The 27,903-nt window shown below is 41.4% G+C and overlaps 1 pseudogene; it reads left to right on the top strand.

Moving 5' to 3' along the window:
• The first annotated feature begins 18,550 nt into the window (after positions 1-18,550).
• Positions 18,551-19,542, top strand: LOC118654774 (annotated as a pseudogene).
• The last annotated feature ends 8,361 nt before the right edge of the window (positions 19,543-27,903 follow it).

A 27,903-nucleotide genomic window follows, 5' to 3' on the forward strand; every position in this document is an offset into this window, starting at 1 on the left:
TGTGGCATCAGCCACTGGTACTGTTGTTTCTTTTGTGGGGTAGGGAGGAGCAGGGGTGGGAATGGAAATGAAGTTGATCTGGAGTGCTAGGAAGCTACAAACTAGATTTAACTACAATAGGAAGGAACTTCTACTGCACTTCTGCTGTGAATGCTCACAGGAATAGGAAACAGAAAGAATGTCCTTCCTTCCTCTATAGCCTTCTACTCTATTCTAGTGCTCCCTATTGGCAGAGTTTGAAAAGTAGAAACAGAAAATGTTAAGTATATTTATATGGTTGCAAAACAGGTCTCCATAATTTTTTCATCTTGCAAAACTGAAACCCTATACCCATTAAACAATAATTTCCTTTTGCCCCGCTTCCCTAAGCCCCTGGTAACCACCATCCTACTTTCCATATCTATGAATTGGACTACTTTAAATACATAATATAAGTGAAATCACACTATATTTGTCCTTTTGTGACTGGCTTATTGTATTTAGCATAATGTCCTCAAGGTTCACCCATGCTGTAGAATGTGACAGCATTTCCTTCCTTTATAAGGCCGCATAATATTCCATTATATGTATATACATTTTGCTTAGCCATTCATCCACTGATGGACATTTGTGTTGCTTCCACCTCTTGGCTATTATGAATAATGCTACTATGAACATGAGCATGCAAATATTTCCTTGAGACCCTGCTTTCAATTCTTTGGGAGATATATCTCCCAAATTTCTAGATCATATAGTAGTTCTATTTTTAACTTTTTGAGGAACCACCATACTGGTTTTCATAGTGGTTGCAGCATTTTGCAATCCCATTAACAGTGTACAAGGCAAGAGTCCTAACTTCTCCACCAACACTTGTATTTTCTGTTTTGTTTTGTTGTGTTGCCCATTAAAGATTCTTTTGTGTGTGTGTTTTTGGATAGTAGCTATCCTAATGGGTGTGAGTGATATGATATTATGGCTTTCATTTGCATTTCTCTGATGATTAGTGATGTTGAACATATTTTCATTTGCTTGTTAACTATCTGTATATCATCTTTGGAGAAATGTCTGTTCAAGCTTTTTGTCCATCCTTTGATTGGGTTATTTGATTTTTTTTGTTTTTGAGTTATAGGATTTCTTTATATATTCAAGATATTAACCCCTTATTAAATATATAATTTGCAACATTTTCTCCTATTCTATGGGTTGCCTTTTCACTCTGTTGATTATGTACTTTGATGAACAAAATTCTTAAGTTTGATGTAATCGAATTTATCTATTTTTGTTTTCATTGACAGTGTTGTATCAGAGAAATTATTGCCCAACCTAATGTCATGAAGTTTTTCTTGTTTTCTTCTAGGAGTTTTATCATTTTGTATGCTACCAGACCATAACTTACCAGTTGTACAGGGCCTTAGAATGCAATGAGAGGCCCAAGGGCACCAGGGGTAGCTGCATCAGGGACATATAAGGTCCAGATACCAGCAGTAAGAGCAATGTAGTAAAGAAGGTGGTGAATGACACCTCAAGACCTAAGCTCAAGCTCCATCACCCAGGAACCAAGGCTGCTATAGCTGCCATCATTCTCATGTTCCCCCTAGAGTCCATTTTATACGTGTAAAAGAGTGATATAACAAAACTCCAAGAGTCTCTCTACCTCTAAACAGCCTCTCAAACATTCATTCAATCTACACTTACCATGCAACATCTATGTAGGAGATGTGGTTCTAAGCACCTTGCATGTTCTAAGTCTTTTCATCCTCAGGTGACTAACTAAGCATCTTCTATGTACCCAGAAAAACTGTAGGTACCAGGGATTAAAGATGAGAAATATATACCCCTCATGCTCAAGGAATTCACCACATAGCCAAAGTCACAAGGGTTTTCTTTCGCTTTCATATTTTTCCTTCTCCATCTCTTTCTTATACTCTGGCTCTTCTTTCTCTCTGACTGATATTCCATATAGCTCAACATATGTCAGGCTGTCAACATATGGCATGTTTTGCAAACAGATAAATAGTGGCACATATGCAACCATATATTCCTGGCACGCAGATGGACAAGCTTGGCTTTGTCAGTCTAAGCATTTGGTAAGTCTCCCTCAGAAATTTCAGAATGCACTAGCCACCCATGTATCCTCTGACAAGTGATTAAAATACGTTGTCCCATGTCTTCTTTGGTGCAGAACACTGTCTCCCCGTCCTTTTAATCTGGAGGCATTAAATACCAAAGTCTCTGTCTTTACTTTCAACTATATGAGATGTTCTGACCCGAGGTCAAGTTACCCATTAAAGATTCTTTTGTTTTTCCATTTGGCAGTGATTCATTATGTCCTCTGTGTCAGTGGATCAGCCAGAACATGGATAGGCTATACTCTGAGAGTCTTAAGTCTATTTTGTCCACTTAAACATAAAAATAAGTCTGTGTAGCAGACTTTGAAAATACTCCTCCCATGTCTTTCAACATTCATTTCCCTACATGCCAGGCTGAATGCCTGAATCTATATTTCTTTGAGGACTTTCTCTGCTCTTGGACACAGCAGGCCCAAGGAACTCTTGTACCCCTCTTTCCCAATATCCCTCAGTCAATGACTAATGAAAAATGATGGATCAGTGCCCAGCTCTCTCACCCTTCAGTGGGATAATTCTGAGGCAGTGGATCCCAGAATTTTCACTGGGAAACTTGCTTGATAGTGTATCCTAATATACTCCTTCTTCTTCCTCTTTCTTCCCCACCATCCACTACCAGTGTTTCCCAGAATCACCCCTAAACAAAGTGCTTGTACTTGAATCCTTGTGTCAGGGACTTCTTCTGGGAGTACCCAAATTAAGACAATCTAATTAAACTTTGGCAAAAAAAGTGATCAATTAGAACATAGGATCTCCTCAACCTCAGACTTTTGACTGGTGGCCCACAAGGCAATCTGCACTGTAAAAATTCTCCTGGATGTCAACAACAGTAGCAGCAGGCTCTGGCCAGTGTTGCTAAGTGGTTATAGCATCAGCCTGTGCACTGAAGGGTCACAGGTTTGATTCCTGTTAAGGGCCTGGGTTGTAGGTTCCATCCCTGGCCCCGGTCAGGGAGCGTGTGGGAAGCAACTAATCAGTCTCTCTCTCTCTCTCTCTCTCTCTCTCTCTCTCTCTCTCTCTCTCTCTCTTCCTCCTTCCCTCCCTTCCACTCTCTCTCAAAAATCAATAGAAAAAATATGCTTGGGTGAGGATTAAAAATAAAAGTAGCAGCAGATCTTAAGCTTTTGGAAATACTATGCCCAAATTCTACTTGGTCACTTGATCTGGTGACAATGTGTCCCAGAAGCTAAGCAGAATGATCTTGCCCTGGCTGTGTGGAAATGAGAGTAGAGAAGATTAAGAAAGTTAGAGTCTGCCACTTTTTTTTATTCCTGTGTGGCTTTTTGCCACTTTCCTCTTAAAGATCATATATTTTTTTTCCTTTTCCTTGTAAAGATTAAAATGTACACACGCTGGTGGTCTAGTTTCATTTTCTTGCATGTATCTGTCCAATTTTCCCAACACCATTTATTGAAGAGACTATCTTGACTCCATTGTATGTTCTTGCCTCCTTTGTCAAATATTAATTGAGCGTATTGGTTGGGGCTGATTTCTGGGCTCTCTATTCTATTCCATTGATCTATATGTCTGTTCTTGTGCCAGTACCAGGCAGTTTTGAGAACAGTGACTTTGTAATACAGCTTGATATCTGGTATTGAGATCCCACCTACTTTGTTCTTTCTCAGGATCGCTGCAGCTATTCGGGGTCGTTTTTTATTCCAGATGAATTTTTGGAGAGTTCGTTCTAGGTCTGTGAAATATGCCATTGGTATTTTAATGGGAAGTGCGTTGAATTTATAGATTGTTTTGGGCAGTATGGACATTTTAATGATGTTGATTCTACCAATCCAAGAACATGGTATGTTCTTCCATCTCTTTATGTCTTCCTCTATGTCTTTTTTCAACATCCTGTAGTTTTCTGAGTAGAGGTCTTTTACCTCTTTAGTTAAGTTTATTCCTAGGTAGCTTAACTTTTTTGGTGCAATGGTAAATGGGATTGCTTTTTTAGTCTCTCTGCACATTCACTATTGGTGTATAGAAATGCCATAGATTTCTTGGCGTTAATTTTGTATCCTGCTACATTGCCGAATTCTTTTATTAAGTCTAATAGTTTTTTGATGGAGTCTTTAGGGTTTTTTAAGTATAATATCATGTCATCTGCAAATAAGGACAGTTTTACTTCTTCTTTTCCAATTTGGATGCCTTTTATTTCTTCTTCATGTCTAATTGCAATGGCTAATACTTCCAGTACTATGTCGAACAGGAGTGGTGAGAGTGGGCATCCCTGTCTTGTTCCTGTTCTTAGGGGAAATGGTGTTAGTTTTTGTCCATTGAGTATGATGTTGGCTGTGGGTTTGTCATATATGGCTTTTATTATGTTGAGGTATGATCCTTCAATTCCCACCTTGCTGAGAGTTTTTATCAAAAATGGGTGTTGAATTTTGTCAAACGCTTTTTCTGCATCAATTGATATGACTATGTGGTTTTTTTTCTTTCAATTTGTTTATGTGATGTATCACGTTTATTGATTTGCGGATATTGTACCATCCTTGCATCCCTGGGATAAATCCTACTTGGTCGTGGTGTATGATCTTTCTGATGTACTGCTGGATCCGATTTGCTAAGATTTTGTTGAGGATTTTGGCATCTATGTTCATGAGGGATATTGGCCTGTAATTCTCTTTCATTGTGTTGTCTTTACCTGGTTTTGGTATTAGGGTGATGCTGGCTTCATAGAATGAGCTTGGAAGTGTTCCTTCCTCTTGGATTTTTTGTAGTAGTCTGAGGAGGATAGAAGAATCCAAAGGCAACAAAATCTCAGACATATGCCGAAGCAATTTCTTCACTGATACAGATCCTAGGGCATTGGAAACTAAAGAGAAAATAAACAAATGGGACTACATCAAAATAAAGAGTTTCTGCGCAGCAAAAGAAACCATCAACAAAACAACAAGAAAGCCCACTGCATGGGAGAACATATTTGCCAATGTCATATCTGATAAGGGTTTAACCTCCAACATTTATAGGGAACTCATACAACTCAACAAAAGGAAGATAAACAATCCAATCAAAAAATGGGCAAAGGACCTAAATAGACACCTTTCAAAAGAGGACATTCAGAAAGCCAAGAGACATATGAAAACATGCTCAAAGTCACTAATCATCCGAGAGATGCAAATCAAAACAACAATGAGGTACCATCTCACACCTGTCAGACTGGCTATCATCAACAAATCAACAAACGACAAGTGCTGGAGAGGATGTGGAGAAAAAGGAACACTTGTGCACTGCTGGTGGGAATGCAGACTGGTGCAGCCACTATGGAAGACAGTATGGAGTTTCCTCAAAAAACTACAAATGGAACTCCCATTTGACCCTGTGATCCCACTTCTAGGAATATAGCCCAAGAAACCAGAAACACCAGTCAGAAAGGATATATGCACCCCTATGTTCATAGCAGCACAATTCACCTTAGCTAAGATCTGGAAACAGCCTAAGTGCCCATCTGTAGATGAATGGATTAGAAAACTGTAGTACATCTACACGATGGAATACTATTCTGCTGTAAAAAAAGAAGGAACTCTTACCATTTGCAACGGCATGGATGGAACTGGAGAGCATTATGCTAAGTGAAATAAGCCAGTCACTGATGGAAAAATACCACATGATCTCACTCATTCATGGATAATAAAGACCATTATAAACTTATGACCAAAAATAGATACAGAGGCAGAGCTGCCTCGAACAGACTGTCAAACTGCAGCAGGAAGGCCGGGGAGGGTGGGAGGGCAGGAGGGGGGTGGGTAAGAGATCAACCGAAGGACTTGTATGCATGCGTATAAGCATAACCAATGGACATAAGACACTGGGGGGTAGGGGAGGCCAGGGGATTGTCAAGGGCAGGGGGGAAAAAAGGAGACATATGTAATACTCTTTGTAATACTTTAAGCAATAAAAAAAAGAAACAAAAAATGTACACAAGCAATAAGGTAAAGGAAAACAGCAACCAAAGAAACGGAACATGATTGTTTGGTTCTTCTAATATCTCATCGGATGCTCAATGTGTACTAAATCTGAGTTAACATTTAACTGCTAAGAACTTAGGTTAGACCCAAGGAGTCAAAAGTCATTTAACAAAAGGTAGCTCAAGACAGAAAGTTTACAAAGTATCTCTATACTACTCCCCTTTAACTAGATACTCCAAAATTTTCAAGGAAATCCCACTGGCAAAACTTGATTTGTTATAAGCTGAATACTAGGAGGAAGAAAACAGAGTTTAAGATGAGAGTTAAGCTCATTATATTTCAACCCTTTATCCATTTAGGAACCCCTAGGCCAGCACTGTCCAACAGAACTTTCAGTGATGATGGAATGTCCTACAGCTACACTGTCCAATACACTAGCCACATATGGCTATTGAGTACTTGAAATATGTAGTGCATTCAATATGTATTGCAGTTATCTAAACAATTCATATATTACATTATTAAATATTGTACAATATAGCTTTATAATTGTAATATAATTATAATAATGGTTATTCCAGGTCCACCCCCCCCCAATCCCATCCCTTTCTCTTTCTTCTCCACAGTAAAGCCTTGGCTTGAGCTCATTTTTCTGTCTTTGACCCAAGTATCCCCTTTCAGATTGATTTGACCTGCTCACTGTCCCCTACCTCCCAGATTTTGGGATCTATTAGTGGGATTATCCTCACAAGGGGAGTATCACAATTGTTCATCTTCAAACTAAACTTTTTAACCTCCTTTCTATTGACTCAACCTGGGGACTGAGTCACCAAAGAAAATATGGTGACTGCCTCAAACCTTGTATCACCTCCACAGTACCTCTTTCTCTTCATACCTAAACTTGCTCTCAATTTATGGAGAGGCCTTGACAAATTATCCTTTGTGTAATAGTGAGGAAGATGCTATTAGATGTCTGCACATATCCCCTTCGAATCCTTCACCGTGCACACCTGTCACTCCCTCCTCACCCCCAGCTGGCACCTGAATCTGTTTGCTAGAGGAAAGTCCAGGATGCTAGAGCCCACATTGTCCATGCAAGGAGATCCAGAAGTACCTGGGAAATCTATGCTGCAGTGAGTTCTGATTCACTGATTATTATGGGAAGGGAGGTCTATAAATACTTCAGCTCCCTTGTCCCCTGATAAGTACCTACACTGTCCCCAGAGCGGGACTGAACTATTACCTTCTTGAAGACTTTGCTTGATATATCACTCCCCCTTTTCAGTTCTATTTCCTTACTAGTTTTTATGAACCCACACTACCAGGGAATCCAACCTAAAACAAGTATTCCTTTAATTTAAAGAAAACAAACCCTAAAATCCACTAAAGATTTTCTTTTTGTAATCTCTTAAAAAAGAAAAGCCTGTTTTTAAAGGAGATGGTGAGTAGAAATATTTTCCAGTTAAAATGTTTTTTCAATTAAAAATTTTAAAAATATTTTGAGTTTAGCTGAACAGATCAGTGTTACCTCAAACACTTGAAAATGTTATCTGGAAGATAAATTTATAAAGGATCTCAATCCAAAGATTTGAATCAGTAGTTCAATGCCAGGCCCTCAAAATACAAAAGGAAAGAGAGGGACAGTTTTAGATTTAGCAAATATTTGTTGCTGGTGTACAATATCTGAGGCATTTGTTCCAGATGAAGAGATGAAAGTAACAGGGTACCCCACGTTGCTCTTAATTTCACACAGGTCCAAAGAAGTTGGCTAATCACATTGTTGCTTTGCCAAACATGTTCGGCGACAGGGACTTATTAAAGATGGAACTGGGCTTTTTAATTTTTTTTAAAAATTCAACAAAGGGCTATTTCATGACCTAGTTTCTTTATTAAGTAATAACGTATGGAACGTCTTATTTTCAGTCCTTAACAGCCGCCAGAAACTTAAGGTCTCAAATCCAAAGATCCCAGGCATCCGGGAGTTCTATTAATAGCAAGATAATTTTCAAGTCTGCTGTACCGAGTAGCATTTTGTTTTTTGGTTAGGCATATAATACATCCCATGTCATGTCTGGTGAGTTGTGTTTTGAGGTTGCACTTTTTAAAAATAAATCAGGCTTGTTTTAAATTAGGACAACAAAAGTTTCATCGTTGTTTGGTATTTTGGCTTGGGATATTGTTTTACCACAGCTAATATCTAGGTTTGTGGACCTTAAATTAAAACACACTTGTCTCTTTTATATTCTTGTGCTGTGTTTCTTGATGTTTATCAGGAATCACAGACGTGTAAGAAAAAAATAGCTCTCTGGCAAGGAAGCAAGTTGTGATGATATATATATATATATATATATATATATATATATATATATATATATATATATATTAGAGGCCCAGTGCACAAAAATTTGTGCACTTCGGGGGGGGGGGGAGTCCCTCAGCCCAGCCTGTGCCCTCTCGCAGTCTGGGACCCCTCGGGGGATGACCACCTGCTGGCTTAGGCCCGCTCCCCGGAGGATTGGGCCTAAGCTGGCAGTCAGACATCCCTCTGGCAGCCTGGGAGCCCTTGGGGGATGTCCACTTGCCAGCGGGGAGCAGGCCTAAGCTGCAGTTGGACATCCTTAGCGCTGCTGAGGAGGCGGGAGAGGCTCCGGCCACCACCGCTGTACTGGCAGCCGTCAGCCTGGCTTGTGGCTGAGCAGAACTCCCCCTGTGGGAGCGCACTGACCACCAAGGGGCAGCTCCTGCATTGAGCGTCTGCCCCCTGGTGGTCAGTGTGTGTCATAGTGACCAGTCATTCCCAGTCATTCTGTGGTTAGGGTCAATTTGCATATTACCCTTTTATTATATAGGATAGAGGCCTGGTGCCTGGGTGGGGGCCAGCTGATTTGCCCTGAAGGGTATCCCGGATCAGGGTGGGGTTCCCACTGGGGTGCCTGGACAGCCTGGGTGAGAGGCTGAGGGCCTTTTTCAGACTGGCCAAAACCCTCTTCAGGGTGGGGGTCCCCGCTGGAGTGCCTGGCCAGCCTGGGTGAGGGGCTGAGGGCCGTTTGCAGGCTGGCCACACCCCCTTCAGGGCGGGGGGGTCCTGCTGGGGTGCCTGGCCAGCCTTGGTGAGTGGCTGATGGCTGTTTGCAGACTGGCCAAGCCCCCAAGTGGGGACCCTCACCCCATGAGGGTGTGGCCAGCCTGGGTGAGGGGCTGATGGCTGTTTTCAGGCTGGCCATGACCCCCAGCCACCCAAGCTCCCAGTGGAGGCTGGCTGGAAGCAGGTATCTGGGATTTATTTATCTTCTATAATTGAAACTTTGTTGCCTTGAGCAGAGGCCGCAGCCAGCCAGGGCAGGCGGGAAGCTTGGCTTCCTCAATCGCCGAGGCAACCAAGCCTCCTGCTTGCTCCAGCTCTGTGGCTGCTGGCCGCCATCTTGGTTGGGTTATATATATACAGTCAGTCTGATTGGCTGGTGGGTGTGGCTTGGGGCACAGCAGAGGTGCAGTCAATTTGAATGTTTCTCTTTCATTAAATTATATATATATATATATATATATATATATATACTATTAAGTATTTATATAATAATAGATATAAATGTATAAATATTGGTTCTGTTTCTCTAGAGAATTCTAATATATATATTCTCTGATGTGTTCTTTTAAAAGTTAAGTTTGGGATTTCACAGCTAACTTTTTAACCATCTGGAATTGATTCTGTAGATGTTTCTTAATTTAATATTTCTTCAGTCAATTTCATGTGCTTTGAAAAGTAAGAAGAGATAAATGTGTGTATTTACCAATCCTCCTGGACTGTAAGTTTGTGTATCTTTTTTTTTCATCCTCACCCAAGGATATGTTTTTATTTCAGAAAGAGAAAGAGACATCTATGTGAGAGAGAAGCATAGATCAGTTGCCTCCTGTACATGCCCTGACTGTAAATCTAACCTGTAACTTAGGTATGTGCTCCAACCAGGTATTGAACCCACAGTCTTTTTGGCGTATGGGACAACGCTCCAATCAACTGAGCCACCCGGCCAGGGAAGTTTGTGTATATTTTAAAAGCATAAACATCTTCATAGAAATTCTGATTCAGTAAATCTGAGTTGGGGCCTAAGCATGTATATTTTGTTAATATAGGAAATTCTGAAAATATAACTGAATACTTTTGTATCCTTTAGACAGGGAACATCTGAGAATGATATTAGAGACAAAATCCATTAAGAAAAAAGTTTGAAATATTTGACCATATGAAATATTTTAAATTATATAAAACTATCAGTTATGCCCAGCCAGTATAGCACAGTGGTTGAGCATCAACCTATGAACCAGAAGGTCACGGTTTTATTCCTGATCAGGTGGCTCCATTGTTTGGAGCCTTGTCCTGTACACCTGTACACCAAAAGTTGGTGGGTTCTATCCCCAATCAGGGCACATACCTAGGTTGTGGGTTTGATCCCCTGTCAAGGCATGTATGGGAGGCAACTGATCTCTCTCTCTCTCTCTCTCTCTCTCTCTCTCTCTCTCTCTCTCTCATCAATAAACATCCTTGGGTGAAGCTTAAAAAAAGAAGATAAAACATCTATAGTTGGAGAGGGTGACGGGAAACATATTCCCACACAATTCTCTATGGCGGATACTTAGTGTGGTTGTAAAGGTAAATAACAGTTATCCTACCACTAGTACTTTTGAGTACTACCCACTACCCCAGCTTCTTGGCCCTCTCCCCTGGTACCTGAACTTCTGAATCCAGCAATAAAAATATTACCCTTGGGACTCTGCTCTATGCTAAGGTCAGTATTCATTCTGCTATTACGTATTTTGAATATCACCTTTGGATACAATATTTCTGTAGAGTAGTCTTACAATACGTCAGAGCTTAAAATGTGTACACCAAGGAACTAATGAAAAAAATGTATAAAAGTTTACATATTCAGAAGGTTGTTGCAAAATTGGAAAACAATCTAAAAGTCCTACAAGTGACTTGTCAAATTTGTCATGGTAAATCCATACAGTGTAATATTATGCATATCCTAAAATGAAGACATTAAAATGCCCCAGTATATAATTAATGGGGGAAAAGTTACAAAACATCATAGTCAATATGATTTATTTTGTTTGGATATTTATTTTTATTGTATTCATATGTATAAATATATATATATATATACTAGAGGCCCAGTGCACAAAAATTTGTGCACTCGGGGGGGGGGGGTGCCTCAGCCCAGCCTGTGCCCTCTCGCAGTCAGGGACCCCTTGGGAGATAACGACCTGCTGGCTTAGGCCTGCTCCCGTGCCGGGAGCCGGTCCATCCTTGCTGTTTCAAGGGACCTGGCATATATGGCATACTGTTCTTAATATGTTTGCTCACCTTCTTGGCACTATGTGTTTTAACCAAGGTCTCTGAGAAAGGTTGTTTCCCCAGGTAGGGATTTTCCCCTGAAGTTAGGGAGGGAATAAAACCCCTCAACTAAGTGCCAGGCGGGTAATTAATCACTTTAACTACGAACAATCATGCTTAAGCTACATAATCTTTACTCCCTGGAATGGAGATAAGAAACGCCCTAACCTTTGTAATAGAGATTGATAGGATTGAATCAACTGGTATAAATACAGATGTAACAAGACAGCAAGAGTCAGAACTTAGAATACAGAGCTTAGAACACAGAACTAAGAAGACAGAACCTACACAGAACTAGAGACAGAAGAACTTCGCTGGAGAGAACATGGCAAAAGATCCTGGACTGAACCTGACTACAGAAATGGGCAAGAGAACCTGACTAGAACCTGGTGACTGAACCTGGCTGGAGAACCTGGACAGAACCTGGCTGGAGAACCTAGCGAGGGAACATGGCTACAGAACCTGGCTGGAGAACCTGGAGAACCTAGCAAGAGAACATGGACTCAGAACTTGGCTAGAGATCCTGAAGCAGAACTTTGCTGGAGATCCAGACCAGAACTTGGCTGGAGATCCTGGCTAGAGATCCTGGCTAGGCTGCTGATCAACTGAACGTTGTCTCCGTGTCATTCCTTCTTCGCCAACTCCATCTACACCTTTGGGAACCCCTGGACCTGCTGGGGTTGGACCCCGGCACTCCCGGGTGGCAGAGGGCAGGCCCAATCCCTAGGTGCAGCCCCTGGTCGGGCTCAGAGCAGGGCCGATTGGGAGGTTGTGATGCCACCCTCAGTCACGCTCAGGGTAGGGCCAATTGGGGGGTTGGGGCACCGCCCCCTGTCACACTCAAGGCAGGGTCGATGGGGAGGTTGCGGTGCCACCCCCTGTCACACACAGAGCAGGGCCCATCAGGGGGTTTGGGGGTCCGTACCCTGTCACGCACAGAGCAGGGCCGATCAGGGGGGTTGGGGCTCCGTACCCTGTCAGGCACAGAGCAGGGTCGATCAGGGGGTTGGGGAGCTCCCCCTGTCACGCACAGAGCAGGGCCCATCAGGGGGTTGAGGAGCTCCCCCCTGTCACTCACAGAGTAAGGCCGATAGGGGAGTTGGGGCACCGCCCCCTGTCACACACAGATCAGGGCGGATCAGGGGGTTGGGGCACCGCCACTCTCACACTCAGGGCAGGGCCGATGGGGAGGTTATGGCTCTATCCCGTCACACACAGAGCAGGGCCCGTGGGGTGGGGGGGTTGGGGCGCCACACCCTGTCACACACAGAGCCGCAGAGCGATCAGGGGGTTGGGGAGCTCCCCCCTATCAGGCACAGAGCAGGGCCGATCAGGGGGTTGGGGCGCCTTCCCCTGTCATGAACAGAGCAGGGTGGATAGGGAGGTTGTGGCCCCGCCCCCTGTCACACACAGAGCCGCAGGGCGATCAGGGGGTTTGGGCGCTGCCCCCTGTCACGCTGATCCCGGTGCCAGGAGGTCTCTCGGCTCCGCTGATCCCGGTGCTGAGAGGCATATTACCCTTTTACTATATAGGATAGAGGCCTGGTGCATGGGTGGGGCTGGCTGGTTTGCCCTGAAGGGTGTCCTGGATCAGGGTGGGGGTCCCCACTGGGGTGCCTGGCCAGCCTGGGTGAGGGGATGATGGCTGTTTGCAGCTGGTCATACACCCTTCAGGGTGGGGGTCCCCACCGGGGTGCCTGGCCAGTCTGGGTGAGGGGCTGAGGGCTGTTTTCAGGCTGGGACTGAAGCTCCCAACTGCTTCTTTTTTTCTTTTTTCTTTTTTTATTCTGGGCCAGCTTTAGCTCTGGCTCCAGCTCTGAGGCCTCAGCTGCTGAAACAATCGAAACTCTGTATCAACTCCAGCTCTGAGATCCCAGCTTGCTGAAAGCTGGTTTCTGGGGTTTTGTTTAGCTTCTATATTTGTTACAATGTTTCAGACTGCAAGCTTAGAGGCTGGCAAGGCAGGCGGGGAACGTTGGAGTCCTCCGTCACTGAAGCAAGCAAGCCTCATGTTCAGTTTAAGCTGCCTGGCTGCCGGCCGCCATCTTGGCTGGCAGTTAATTTGCATATCTCGCTGATTAGCCAATGGGAAGGGTAGCGGTCGTACGCCAATTACCATGTTTCTCTTTTATTAGATAGGATATTCATACATACACATACACATATTTTATATATGTATGTAATTTTAACAGTATGTGTCAAATTGCAAAAAAATAGCCACAAATGATATCTATCTTTGTATGCCTGAACCTTTGGAATGTGACTTTGGCTCTCCTCAGATCAAAAGGTGAAATCTGTCTATTGACACCTTGAATCTGTGCTTAGCCATGTGACTTGTTTGGCCAATAGGACATTAGCAGATGTGGTACCGGCAGAGGCCTGAAAAATTCTTGGGCTTTGGTGCTTTGCTTCTTGTTGCACTTGGAACCCTGAGACCACCAAGTGAATAGGTGAACAGCCTATTGTCCAGCAACTGAAGAACCTGATGGAAAGGCCATGTAGAGGAAAACTAGGGTGCCTTGGCCAACAGCCTGCCAACTTCCAGCTGGGAGTAAGGCCATGCTCAACCATCCAGCCCCAGTCAAGCCTCCAGAAGGGTACAGAGATATACTGAGCCCAACCTGCCAACCCACAGAATTATAAAGCAATAATTGATTATTGTTTCAAGCCACTTGTTCTGGATGATTTGATATATAAATTCAGGTAGAATTTGGATGCTTTAAAGTTCAAAAGCAAATGTTTTATAACTCTGCATTTTCTAAATTTTTACAAAAAAAACACATTATTTTTGAATTGCTTTATCTATTTAAAATTTTTAAATTACTTTTTAAAGTTTGTAAAGTAAAAAATGAAAACCTCTACCTAATCTAAGTTGTTTAACAAAATAATAATTTTAATAGTTAACATTTAAATAGCACTTACTATGTGCCAGGCATTATGTGTTTTACATATATTATCTTAATCTTCATAATTCAATTTAAAAAAATACTGCTATCATAGCCTTTTTCCAGTTGAGAAAATTGAGAGTCAGAATGGTTTATTAACTTGTCCAAGGTCACACAGTTAGTAAAATAGTAGCTCTATGCTTGATCCCATGCAGTCTGTGCTTTTAACCAGTAGAAAACAGAAACAAACTATATGTAAATATGAAAGGTCATTTCTAAAAGATGTGGTATCTTAAAGTTACACTTATGAGATATCCAGGACGCTCCTTACTCTCTTGGGTTTTCTAACTTTATACAATTTCATCAATAAAATGTTGGAGTAGATGTGGTGGAAAAGATGTGCTAGGGCTCAAATTGCTCCATTTTGCTGCTTGTTAGCAACTCTTTTATCAGGAAATGTTGAGGGAGGTGGAGATCTTTAAGTCTCTAACTAAAAGCAGGTTGTTAATTGACAAGGTTCTTATAATGTATGCTTTCCATCTTTACCAAGACCACCAACTAGAGATAGCTATTTATAAGGTTGTTTATCCCACATACTATTGTGCAAGAGGCATTTTTTAATGCCACACTTCCAACATAGATCTGCACACACTACAAACAGTGAATGAATGCCCAACAAAAGTGTAGATGATGTTGACAATGATGATGGTCAGACATACCCAGAAAGTTCTCAAAAGGAGGTGGTATGACTGAGAAGTTAAGAGTGGCACTTTAGAGTCAGATTAGACCTGGGTTCAAATCCTGGTACCACCATTTACAAGTTGTGGGTCCTTGGGCAATTAAGTTAATTTCAAAGCCACTGGTGTTTCCTGTGTCAAATAGAAATAAGAGTGTTGTGAAGATTAAATGATATTATTCTTGTCAAGAACTTGATAAGAGCTGCTACTCTCTATCATCATCATCATTTCAACTTATAAACACAAAGTTTAGAAACTATAACCTCATCAAATTCTAAATTATCTATGGGCTTCAAAATCATCCAAAGCAAAAGAATAAGAGATCTTTACCATGGAATGTCAGAGCCCAGAGGCTAAAATTCTTGGTGACAGTCCTTCCTTGAGGTCTTAATAGTGTAAAATCAGGACAAGAAGGTGGCCCTAGGTGGTCAAATGAAATAAAAATTGGTAATCCCACATACAGTCACCTGATGATCCTTGGTTTGCCATTTCTGAGAAAAATTACTTCTAAGACTTCCAAGTACTGTTGTGACTTAGAGACATGAGTCCTTTTCCAACTCAGCATGGTCACACCCATAGACTGTCAATGATTGAAGATAACAGAAAGCAGGTCTGGTCCTGTTCTTCCTTTTCATTATTGTCTCCCACAGCCATAATTACCTACATGACAGACTTCTTCTCTTCCAACAGTCAGGGTTAATATGTCCAGTCTTAGTTAATAATTTTACATATGCAACAGTTAAACTGCAAACAAGTCATGATGAAAAAAACAACAAACAGATTTTGTTAAACAAAAACAAGTGAAACTAAAGGAAATGTCATAGTTGTTGTATTTCTGTAAAAATGTAATCTAAAGTTAATCCCTATCTGCTAGAATCCCTCTGCCTTTTTAGGTCATAATTAAATTTCTTCTTGAATAATCATCTTGTACACTTTTCTTAGGGGAAACTGTTTGCATTTCACCATATCTTTGAAATGTAGTAGATCTTTATGTTAATCAGCCTTTCCTACTTGGATCATTCCTTTAAAAGACTATTGAATAGGTTTGTTTTTAAAAATCAACTTGGCAGTAAATTTGACTGGTATCAGAGGTATCAAAAATCAATATCAATTTTAGAGATAGTTTTGATAACAAATGGCTATGATGCCAGAAGTACCTTTGGCAGATTGATGCAGTAATAAACGGTTCCTAATTTGCTCAAGTCTCCCTGTATCCACACCCCTGTGTAGTCTCCTTGTACACTGACTCTAGACTTAACCATGTAATCTGTTGGCCAAAAGGACAATAACAAGTGTGATGCAAGCAAAGATTTAAAAAGCACTTGCACTTTGGGGCTATTCCTCTCTTGCTTCTCTTAGGACTCTTATTATTGCTGCCATGTGAACAAGCCCATCCAGGGCTGCCTGATGGATGATGAGAAAAATTCATGGCTGGACTTCATATGGCTGCCTTAGCTAACTGCCAGCTGATATCCTAGCAGCTGCCCATAGACACATGAGTGACACCCAGTTGAGACCAGTAGAAGGCTCATCCATCTGAGCCCAGTCCAAATTTCCAGAGCACAGAATAGTGGTTGTTGTTTTAATCCACTAGGTTTTGGGAAGTTTGTTATACAGTGAAAGCTAAAAGATATGGTGTCCCAGTGATAGCAGAGTTATAGCACCAGCATTGGGGCAGATGTTGGATCCCATCAGAATACTTTGCTTGTAGACAACTGTAACTGACATTGACATAAAACAAGAAGTGAGCGAATTTGGGGTGGTTCATCTGCCCACAGACACACAATTGTCAACATGGTGACTATAAAAACTGGAACAAACATAGCCAGAAAGTATGGGAATGGGTATGGGCTGACCTCTCACTATTCAATGCTTGGGATCAGTTGAGTAGACACTTGAAATTATGAGAATTTGAAAAATAGTGATGGCCTCCAGGTCAGCACCACCTGAAACTTCATTTGTTTGCATCTTTGCATTTCATGCTTTGCATAAATTTTCTAAGGCCCTCAGTTGGATCAGATCAACTAGCTCATGAAACTGGGACTTACTTTATGGTGTGTTTTTTTCATCTATTTTTCCTAAGTATGTGCTCCATAAGATAGTCCTTAGGAAAAGTGTTCTGTGGTCACATAAATCATTGCATACTCTTGACCTCTCTTGGAATTTCACAATGTACCTTGGCCTATTAAAGACCTGTTCATCTTCATTTATTCCAGTGCTGAAATGTATTTGACCATGGAACCCTTTTTGTGAGTAACATATTTAAAATCTCAAAAACTAATGTTTCTCAGAGAACACTTTGAGAATTTTTTAACTTTCTTTTAATGAAATACAGCACACATATGGAAAAGTACATGGAGCACAAACATGCAGCATAATGAATTATTTTAGACAAAACACTATTGTAACTACCCCCTGGTCAAGAAACAGAACACTTGCAACCCTTCACTAGACCCCTGTGTACTCCTTGCCCATTACAAATTCCTTCCTCCTCCCCAGAGGTAACCATTTCCCTGACTTTATGGTAATAACTCCCTTGCACTGTTTTATCATTTTACCACCTAAGTATGCAAATAAAGAATTGTTTTGTCTGTTTTTGAAAGCTATATAAATGGAATTATACAGTATGCATTAGAGAGGCATAGGATATAAATATCTTCAACTTCAACAGATAATGTCAAACTCTTTCCTAAATTGAGGGTGCCAATGGACACTGCTACCAACAGAGTATGAGAGTTCCAGTTGCTCCACACCCTATTTTATACTTGGTAATGTCAGATGTTTTCATTTTTTCCAATCTATTCGATGTATATTGGAGAATTAAATTTATATTTCTCTGATTAATGAGGTTGAGCATATTTTATTATGTTTATTGATCACTTGGATATCTTCTTTTTTTTTTAAATATATTTTATTGATTTTTTACAGAGAGGAAGGGAGAGAGATAGAGAGTTAGAAACATCGATGAGAGAGAAACAGATCAGCTGCCTCCTGCACATCTCCTACTGGGGATATGCCCGCAACCCAGGTACATGCCCTTGACCGGAATCGAACCTGGGACCTTTCAGTCTGCAGGCCGACGCTCTATCCACTGAGCCAAACTGGTTTCGGCGGATATCTTCTTTTATGTAGTTCTTGTTCAAACCTTTGCTCATTTCCCTACAGAGTTTCTATTTCTTAATTTATAGGAGTCCTTTATTCTAAATCAAAGTCCTTTGTTAGGTGTAAGATTTGCAAATGTCTTCTCTCACTCTAAGGCTTGCTTTAAGTTCTTCATTTAAATTTAATCAAATATTTCAATTGCTTTCCCTTTATGCTCAGTGCTTTGTGTGTCTCCTTTAATAATCACACCTGTCTCCATGTCTGGGAAGCTGGATTTTAAATGTTCAAGTCTTTGGTCACTGGTAGTGGTGAAAACCAAAAACTGAAGGCTCAGAAGAAAAGGGGAGTGGGTGGGAAGGGGAATGGCTGAAGGCCAGAGGAAGAACAATAGGGATTAGCTGGGAGGTGGCAGGCAACTTGCAGGGGGATGGAGGGTATGATTGAAGGTGAATTAAATGTCTTTATCCAGCTTCTTATGCATGGAAAGAAAGCTGACAGTACTATCAGAAAGAAAGGTGGATCAGTTAAGATGTTGTGTGGGGAAAGAGGTGTGCATATCAACATCTGAGAAGGGAATTCTGCTGAGTTCCCACTTTGGCTAGATGCACTAACACCATCTTTAAAGCCTTTGCTATGATTACTGACAAACTGGACGAGGACATCAGCACAATAGAACAGCTTCCAGTAGACCCTGATGGCTGTCTCATTGGGAAAGGTGATTTCAACATTAAGGATATCTGATGAGAGAGTATAGGGTCTCACGTCCAGGTGGCAGGGCATATGCTTCCCAACTTAACTAAGCAGGCCATTACAACTGCTGGCATTCAAAATCTATCAGTGAGTGTGTTAAACATACCAGTCTGGTCATGTTGGAGTCACTCTGATCCTGAAGGCCATCCAGCTCTCTGGTCATCTTTGCAGGTGGTCAGGACAGGTACAGAATAGGCAGCAATGTGTGAGCTTTGCCCACACCACCCCATACATGTGCCTCAACACTGAACTGAAGAGACTCCCTCTGGCGGCCTATACCATTCAAGGACAGCATGCCATTCCACCACCACATTTGACCAAACTGCCCCTGTGGGCAATGCAAAGGTCTTGTTTTTCTATAATGTATGACAACCCTGTATTCAATGACATAGAATCCACTCTCTAGAAGTGAAAGGCTATTGGGCAAGTTTGGATGCATCTACTAAGACTATTTGTGAACTCACCATTTTAAGTGGCTGCATAATAGGGAATTAGAGTGCCAAAATCAGTAAGATCTACCAGATGTTTAGGACACAGATCAAAACTGCAAACCCAGTAGGAAGGATCTAGTGATAAGCAGGTTAGCATCATTGGATCTGCTGCCAGCATTAACCTGGTTCAATATCTGTCAGGCTTTCCTCAGAGCTGGGTGGCATGGAGAGCAGCTAAAAAACATGCAAATTCATCTATAAAGCTTGTTGGCTGTTCACCATCCTTGATCCATCTGCTTAGTTTCTGAATACTCAGTTATTTTAGGTTTTAAGTAGTCTGTAAAGTTTTCATTTCTTTATACTTTATCATCCACTTATGATTTTTAAATTATTTTAATTCCTTCTCTGTTCAGCTATTAGAGCTGAGTTACATATTTAGTTTTATACACTTCTCCATGTTTTATTTTATTTTGGTTGTTTTTTGCTTATTATAACTATTTTGTTTGTCATAGAAATATAAGGGTGGAATACTAACACAATTCAGTTTAGTTCTGGAACATCAGAAATTCTTCAAAAAATAATTAACAAGTAGGCTGGAAAAAATTTTTTAGCCAAATAAGGTTTCCCTCATAGTTATTTTTACTATAGTTTTGCAATCACATGAAGCTTGGAATCTTGATATAGTCTTGCCCTGGGTGTTTATTTGCTTTATTTTCTCATGACAAAAGCTACAAGGACAAGAACATTACATTCTACTGGTAATGACTGTGGAGCAACTCATCAGAGGGCAAAGAACTGACATTTATTGGTTTGCTACTATATGCCAAGCTTTGTACTGAACAGTTGACGTATATTATGTAGTTAATCCTCTTAACAATTCTGGAGGGAGGTATTATTATCCTTCTTTTATAAGTGGGAAAACTGAGGTTTATTGAGGCAAAATAACTTTAGCAAGGTCACACAAGTCGAACAGCTAGTGAATGGCAACTGCAGGATTTGAACTCAAGATCAAACCTAACCCCAAAGTTCATAGCTTTCCCAAAGTAACATGCAGCCATCTGGTAAGAGCAAGGGACTTGGCAAAATTGTTCTGTGAAAGGGAATTATAAAATATTGCCTTTGCTACATGATAATTGGTGAGGAAATATTTTCATATTCACTTTCTGTCTTGGTGTGGGTTACCCTAGAACAAGAACCTAACAGAAAGGTTTGAGTGCAAGTCATTTCTTTGGGTAGTAATTCTAGGAAACACCAAGAGGGAAATTGAGACAGAAATGGAAGACAACCAACAAAGGGAACATTATAAAACCCTGGAGTTCACTGGAGCTCATTCCTACTGGGAAACTCCCAGCGCCCACTGTTGTCCCGTACCCAGAGTTACCGCACCTCATTGTTGCTCCGATGGAGGAGTGAAGCGAGGCAGCTGGGTATTTATCCACCAACTCACAGCCATCATTATATGAGGGCAGCCAGGAAGGGATTAGTTTCCAGCACTTTAGGCTTTCCCTGAAGGTGGGCCCAGATGCCCCCAGGGCTAGAAAAGGCAGTGCAAGTGTTTTCAGGAAAGAGCCTTTGGTATAGAGGTGGATACCAAGGAGATGTGTCAGAAAACCAATACTGTCTGCTACACCCTCTACTAATAAAAGCCAATGAAAAATAGAAATAAGCATGAGCTTTGGTAAAGGAGAGATGGCTGAAAACTATGGAAATGTATAGGAATGTTTAAAATCTTCCCAAACAAAATGAAGATAAACAATCCAATCGAAAAATGGGCGAAGGACCTAAATAGGCACTTTTTGAAAGTGGACATACAGAAGGCCAAGAGACATGTGAAAAAAAAATGCTCAAAGTCACTAAAATGCAAATCAAAATGACAATAAGGTGTCACCTTACACCTGTCAGAATGGCTATCATCAACAAATCAATAAAGGATAAGTGCTGGTGAAGATGTGGAGATAAGGGAACCCTCGTACACTGCCGGTGGGAATGCAGACTGGTACAGCCACTGTGGAAAACAGTTCGGAGTTTCCGCAAAAAATTAAAAATGGAACTCCCATATGACGCAGTAATCCCACTTCTAGGAATATAGCCCAAGAAGATAGAAACATCAATCAGAAAGGATATATGCACCTATGTTCATAGTAGCACAATTTACAATGCTAAGATTTGGAAATAGTCTAAGTGCCCATCAGCAGATGAATGGATTAGAAAACTGTGGTACATCTACACCTTGGAATACTATGCTTCTGTAAAAAAGAAGGAATTCTTACCATTTGCGACAGCATGGATGGACCTGGAGATCATTATGCTAAGCAAAATAAGCCAGTCAGAGAAAGATAAATATCACATGATCTCACTCATTTGTGGAATATAATGAACAACATATTCTGATGAACAAAAATAGATAGAGAGACATAGAAGCATCAAACAGATGTCAAACCTCAGAGGGAAGGCAGGGGAGGGCGGGAGAGGGGTAAGAGATAACCAAAGGACTTGTATGCATGCATATAAGCATAACCAATGGACACAGACAGTAGGGGGCTGAGGGCATGTGCTGTGGGGAGGGAGCGGGCAGGAGAGGTTAGTGAGGGAAAAGGAAACATATGTAATATTTTCAACAATAAAGTTTTTTTTAAAGCTCCTAAACAGAAAGAAAAAATCTTTCCAAAGGGCTGTGCAATGTAATATTCCTGAGACATTCACACTGGCACCTTCAAATCTAATTTGCCACACTAAGGAAGTGATACCCACCACACTACAGTTTAATAATTTAGCTATTATTCAAGAGAAATCCTATTAACAGTCCATTCATTTTCTCCACGGCAGTCCAGTCATTGAAATTCATCAACTGTGTCTTGTGACTATTACTGATACTCTGGGAAGTATTATTTACGAGCGTGTACAAAAAGAGGTTTGACAAAGATTTCACAAGCAACCTGATACTAAAGACATGATTTCCAAATCTGATTGGGGAATGGGCTGGCTGGGTTCAGTCTCAGGCATTCTCATATAGCTAGAGTTTTTCATCTCACTTTCCCATTCACAAAATGGGGAGAGGGGTAAATACTGACTAAATAAAGGGGCTTTTAAATGCTAATTAACCCACTTAATCCCTTTCAGAGACTAGCACTTTTTCAACTGCTTTAATATAGAAGAAAATGTAATAAATGGGGGATGGGAAGGAGTTAACTAAGAAAACTGACAACTGAAGTTAACTTGCACTAAGTATATAGGGCTGTGATGCTGGTCATTCAGAAAGAGCAAACATTCAAAAGAAAACATTACAAAATTAAAGTAATTTTCAGTTTCTGGCTCAATTCCTTGTTCACTGCTTTGTACAAAAGGGTTGCAATTTAATTCATTTGCTCATGTAAAAGTAGTTTTACACCAAGGAATAAAAGAAAATTAGGCTCTTGCCTTCCCCCATATATATGGACACATACACACCTTTTTAAAGACATTTTCTTTCTGTCCCATCCCTAGTGAGTCATAGAAGGTATTTAATAAATTTATTGAATGAATAAATTAATGAAAATAAGATCTCTATCACTAAAGAACTTATGATTGTTGTGATAAGATACAACTCATATTCATGGAATTATTGCAGAATTCCAGGAATGGGAGGGGGAAGACATGCCAGACTTCAACCAAACATTTGCTGAAAGAAACTTAGTAACCACATTTATATATATATATATATCTCAAATTAATTCACTGTCTGCCTTGTCTTCACTGTTTCAATCATAAATAACTTCAGAGCAGAGCCCAAGTCTACAACTGATTCAGAGCCCAAAGCCATGAAGTATGCCAAAAATACTCTTCCAGCTCTTATGCTGCTTCAGCAGTTGGATTAATTTTCAGTGCAGTCTATTTCACATATGAGCCCTCTAGATAAACCCTTGGTAATCCCTCATGGGGAGCTACCAGATGTGGTTCCCATTGCCTTGTGCAGCCAAGAAACAGCTCTGAGGATTCTGAGGATTCTTTTCCTTGGCTATCCTGACTCTGTAGTCCTCTCTGGTGATGAGGATGGGAGCAATGGTTTCTGGTCTGGAATCGTTGGCTTTTTTGTACAAAGACTAGGGGTGGTGCTCCAAGGTTATGGAAAAAGCTTTGAACCTGTTTTTAGATTCAGCTCACTATCTGTATGTCTACAGACCCATTATTTCATCTCCCTGGGACTCATCGTTTCTAATCCATAAAATTAGAGGGTGGATAGTGGATAAGAGAAGTCCCAAGATCCCTTCCTGCTCTTCTAAGATTCTAATTCCTGATGTGACATGATAAAATGATTTCTTAAATGTCCACAATCCATCTTCTGCTTCCAGAACACTCCTAAGCCATATATTTGTTGTATCTCTGAGCCATTTCCAGAGATTTCAGAATTGGCTCATCCTAGAGACTCTCTTATTTCTGAAATGCCAGGCCCTGATCAGTTTAGTAAAGGCAGCTTATTTTTATTTTTGGCATTGAATTTCTGACATCTGGAACAACTTCCTGTCATATCCCAGAAGGTTCCCTCCCAGAGTGTCTTCAACAGCAGCAAACAATTTACACCCACCCAGGACCCATCATGCCTAAGATGTTCTGGGCATCTTATTGCAATTAGGAGAAAATGAAACCAGGAGCTCAGTCTGATGAAAATTGAGGTTGGAAACTAGTATTAAAATAGAAATCATTAATGTAGAAAAAAATGTAGCTGAAAGCGCCAATTCATGTGAAGTACTGTGTTTGGGAAGGCAAGGAGAGAGTGCCAAGTATGTCTGCAGTTCTGCGGGATGGGACAAACTAAGAACAACATTAAGCATCTACTTGTTGGTTAATGTGCCAGAGATTCTGATGAGCTGATAAAATAGGAGAAGCCATTGAAAAGCTCTTGGACAGTGCCTTTAAATATTACCTTATAGGGCTAGTAGTTGACTACTATAAGTTATACTCACCCAGATGCAAACTCTGAAACAAAACATATGAGTGTAGTAGTTTTCTTAGGAGGTGATCCCAGAAAACACTTAGGGAAATGAGGAAGTGAGATAGAGAAGGAAAGAAAGCCAATAAAGACTATTATTGAGCAGGGTACCATTGTAGGTATTCAGGTTCAATCTGCTGGGGAACTCTAGGAACTGTGTAGAGCACACTTTAGTGTGCCACATGAGGGGCATGAAAACTTACAGTATTTATCCTCCAACTCCCATCCATCATTAGCTAAGGGCTGTTCCTGGAGGCATTGTTGGCCTCTGCTCCTAGAGGTTGATAGAGAACCCTAAGGGGAAGAGCTATAGGTGCATGAAGTAAGATGCCTTCAGCATGTACTAGAATGGTAAGTGCTAAGGTAATGTGAATGGGACACTGATAGTGCCTGCTGCATTAACTTGACCATGGTTCACATTGCTGGGTAGTCAATCACAATGAGTCAGGTATGGGAGGAGATGAATGCATCTTACCAATCTCTGGCCTATCCCCCTCATTTTCCAGATAAGAAAACTAAGGTTTAGAAGTTTAGAATAGCATTGTCCAATACAACTATAATGCAAGATATATATATATATATATATATATATATAGTTTTTTAAAGTTTAGAAATATATTTTAAAAGTAAAATGAAACACGAAATTGATTTTAGTAACATATTTTATTTAACCAAATATATTTGAACTATTATATTTTTAACATGTAATCAACATAAAAATTATTACTGAGATATTTTGCGTTTTTTGTACCATGGCTTTGAAATTTTCCACTTACTAGTACAACACATCCCAATTCTGACTGACCATACTTCAAGTGCTCAGTAGCCACTTATGGCTAGAGCCTTCATACTGGAAAGCACAAATTTAGAATATTTGCATAATTGCAGAAAGTTTTATTGGACAGTGCTTATCTACTTAGTTTGTGTCATTTGCCCCAAGATAGAGAGCCTGTGGGTGGTAGAGGTAGTTGGCAAGAAGCCAAAAGATCTCTGGTTGACTGGAACCCTGCACCTTAAATCTCCCAAAAAATAAGAGGGAAGGGGTTCTTATGGAGCCTCTAGCTTTTTGGTGTCAAGATTAACTTGGCTGGTTGCCTAGATATAAGAAGATACAGAGCTTAAGCTCAGGTAGACCTCATGAGGGAAAGATCCAGGTCTCTCTTATTCACTACTGTGTCCCCAGCCCAGGACCTGGCCTCTGAGTGGCCATCTAGAGAGCTCTGTTAAATGTTGATTAGCAACATCCTTGTAGAGGATCCAAAATGACAGTGGAGTAAGAGGAAGCTACACTCACTCTTCCCAGAACCAAACTAGAATTACAACTAAAATATAGAACAATCAACCTGAATAACCAACTGAAGGTTAGCTGAACAGAAGTCTTATAACTAAGAATTTACAGAAGCAGCCACATCAAGACTGCTAATAAGGGTCCTGGCTGGTTTGACTCAACAGTTAGAGCATAGGCCTGTGGACTGAAGGGTCATGGGTTCAATTCCCAGTCAATGGCACATACCTCAGTTGCAGGTTCAATCTCCAGACCTGGTTCAGGGTGTGTGGGAGGCAACCAATCAATTTGTCTCTCTCACATGGATGTGTTTCTCTCTCCCCTTCCTGTCTTCCTTCCACTCTCTAAAAAAAAACACAACAAAACAAAAAAAAAAAAAACAAAAAAAAATGGAAAAAATATCCTGGGGTGAGGATTAAAAAACAAAACAAAACATGCACATACAAATAACAAAGACTGCTAGAAAGAGTGCAGAAGCAAAAAGGGTTGGCCCTGCACCCACATGTGGAGACTGAGAATCCAGATGGACTAGGATTTGTGGCTCTAGAGAAAGAGTTAAGCGGACAATCACCAGAATCCCTGTGCTGAGTCCCTCGCCCACAGCACAGACGCCATCTTTCTTGGGTGGAGTACTCCCTTCCATATGAGATCAGTCTGAGGGAATGCAATGGCCCCAGCCTCTGGACTCCCTCTCACCCCACCCTGTGGAGTTTACACCTTGCTGAGGAGTCAGCTGCCTAGGCAGGGGTGTAGAGATCAGGAAAGATTCAGTGAGTCTCAGTGACTGAGTTGTGTGACTCTAGGATGGGGGCCATTTTTCTCTTGCATGCCTGACCGGTGCTGAACCCTCCCTTCACACAGCCAAATTGTGGTCTGTTTGGGCCTGTTAAGGTCTACTGGCCTCACTCTGATGATTTCCTGAGACCTCCACCCCACCACAAAGGTCTTCAGCCACATGGCAGGTACAGCTAGACTTGGTATACCCTGAGTCTTTTGCTGAGTAGCCACTGTGGGAAATAGTATAGAGTTTCCTCAAAAAATTAAAAACAGAACTGTCTTTTGACCCAGTGATCCCACTTCTGGGAATATATCCTAAGAATCATGAAACACCAATTTGAAAGAATATATGCACCCCTATGTTCATTGTAGCATTATTTACAATAGTCAAGATATGGCAGCAGCCTAAGTGCCCATCAGTAGATGAGTGGATAAAAAAGCTGTGGTACATTCATACAATGGAATATTATGCATCTGTAAAAAAGAAGAAAATCTTACCTTTTGCAACAGCATGGATGGACCTGAAGACTATTATGCTAAGTGAAATAAGCCAGTCAGAGAAAGAAAAATACCACATTTTTTCCACTTCTATGTGGAATCTAATGAGTAAAATAGAAACAGGTTCATAGTTACAGAAAACAGAGTGACAGCTGTCAGAGGGGAGTGGGGATAGGGTCTGGGTGAAAAAGGTGAAGGGATTAAGCAAAAAAAAGGAAAAAACTTAATAGACACAGATAATAGTATGGTGATTACCAAAGGGGAAGGGAGTAGGGGGGTAGAAGAGGGTAAACAGGATAAATGCTGACAGAAGGATACTTGACTTTGGATGGTAAACACATAATAGAATATAGAGATGATGTATAATAGAACTGTATACATGAAACCTATATAATTTTATTAAACAACTAGAGGCCCGGTGCACAAAAATTTGTGCACTCGGGGGGGAGGGGGGCCCCTCAGCCTGGCCTGTGCCCTCTCCGCAGTCTGGAACCCCTCGGGAGAGGCCTGGTGCACAGGTGGGTGCCGGCTGGTTTGCCCGGAAGGGTGTCCTGGATCAGGGTGGGGGTCCCCACTGGGGTGCCTGGCCAGCCTGGGTGAGGGGATGATGGCTGTTTGCAGCTGGTCACACACCCTTCAGGGTGGGGGTCCCCACTGGGGTTCCGGGCCAGTCTGGGTGAGGGGCTGAGGGCTGTTTTCAGGCTGGGGGTGACTGAAGCTCCCAACCGCTCCTGTTTTTCTTTTTTATTCTTTTTATTCTGGGCCAGCTTTAGCTTTGAGGCTTGGCTCCAGCTCTTAGGCCTCCGCTTCTGAAAGCAGGTTTCTGGCCTTTGTTTACAATGTTGCGATCCTGCTGGCTGAAGCCCGGCAGGTTTCTGGGGTTTTGTTTAGCTTCTATGTTTGTTACATAGTTGCTTGCAGCTCAGAGGCCTGCAGCGGCAGGCGGGGAACGTTGGAGTCCTCCGTCACTGAAGCAAGCAAGCCTCATGTTAGTTTCAAGCTGCCTGGCTGCCGGCTGCCATCTTGGCTGGCAGTTAATTTGCATACCTCGCTGATTAGCCAATGGGAAGGGT

Source organism: Myotis myotis, unplaced genomic scaffold (genome assembly GCF_014108235.1).
Source record: "Myotis myotis isolate mMyoMyo1 unplaced genomic scaffold, mMyoMyo1.p scaffold_m19_p_4, whole genome shotgun sequence".
Taxonomy (NCBI): domain Eukaryota; kingdom Metazoa; phylum Chordata; class Mammalia; order Chiroptera; family Vespertilionidae; genus Myotis; species Myotis myotis.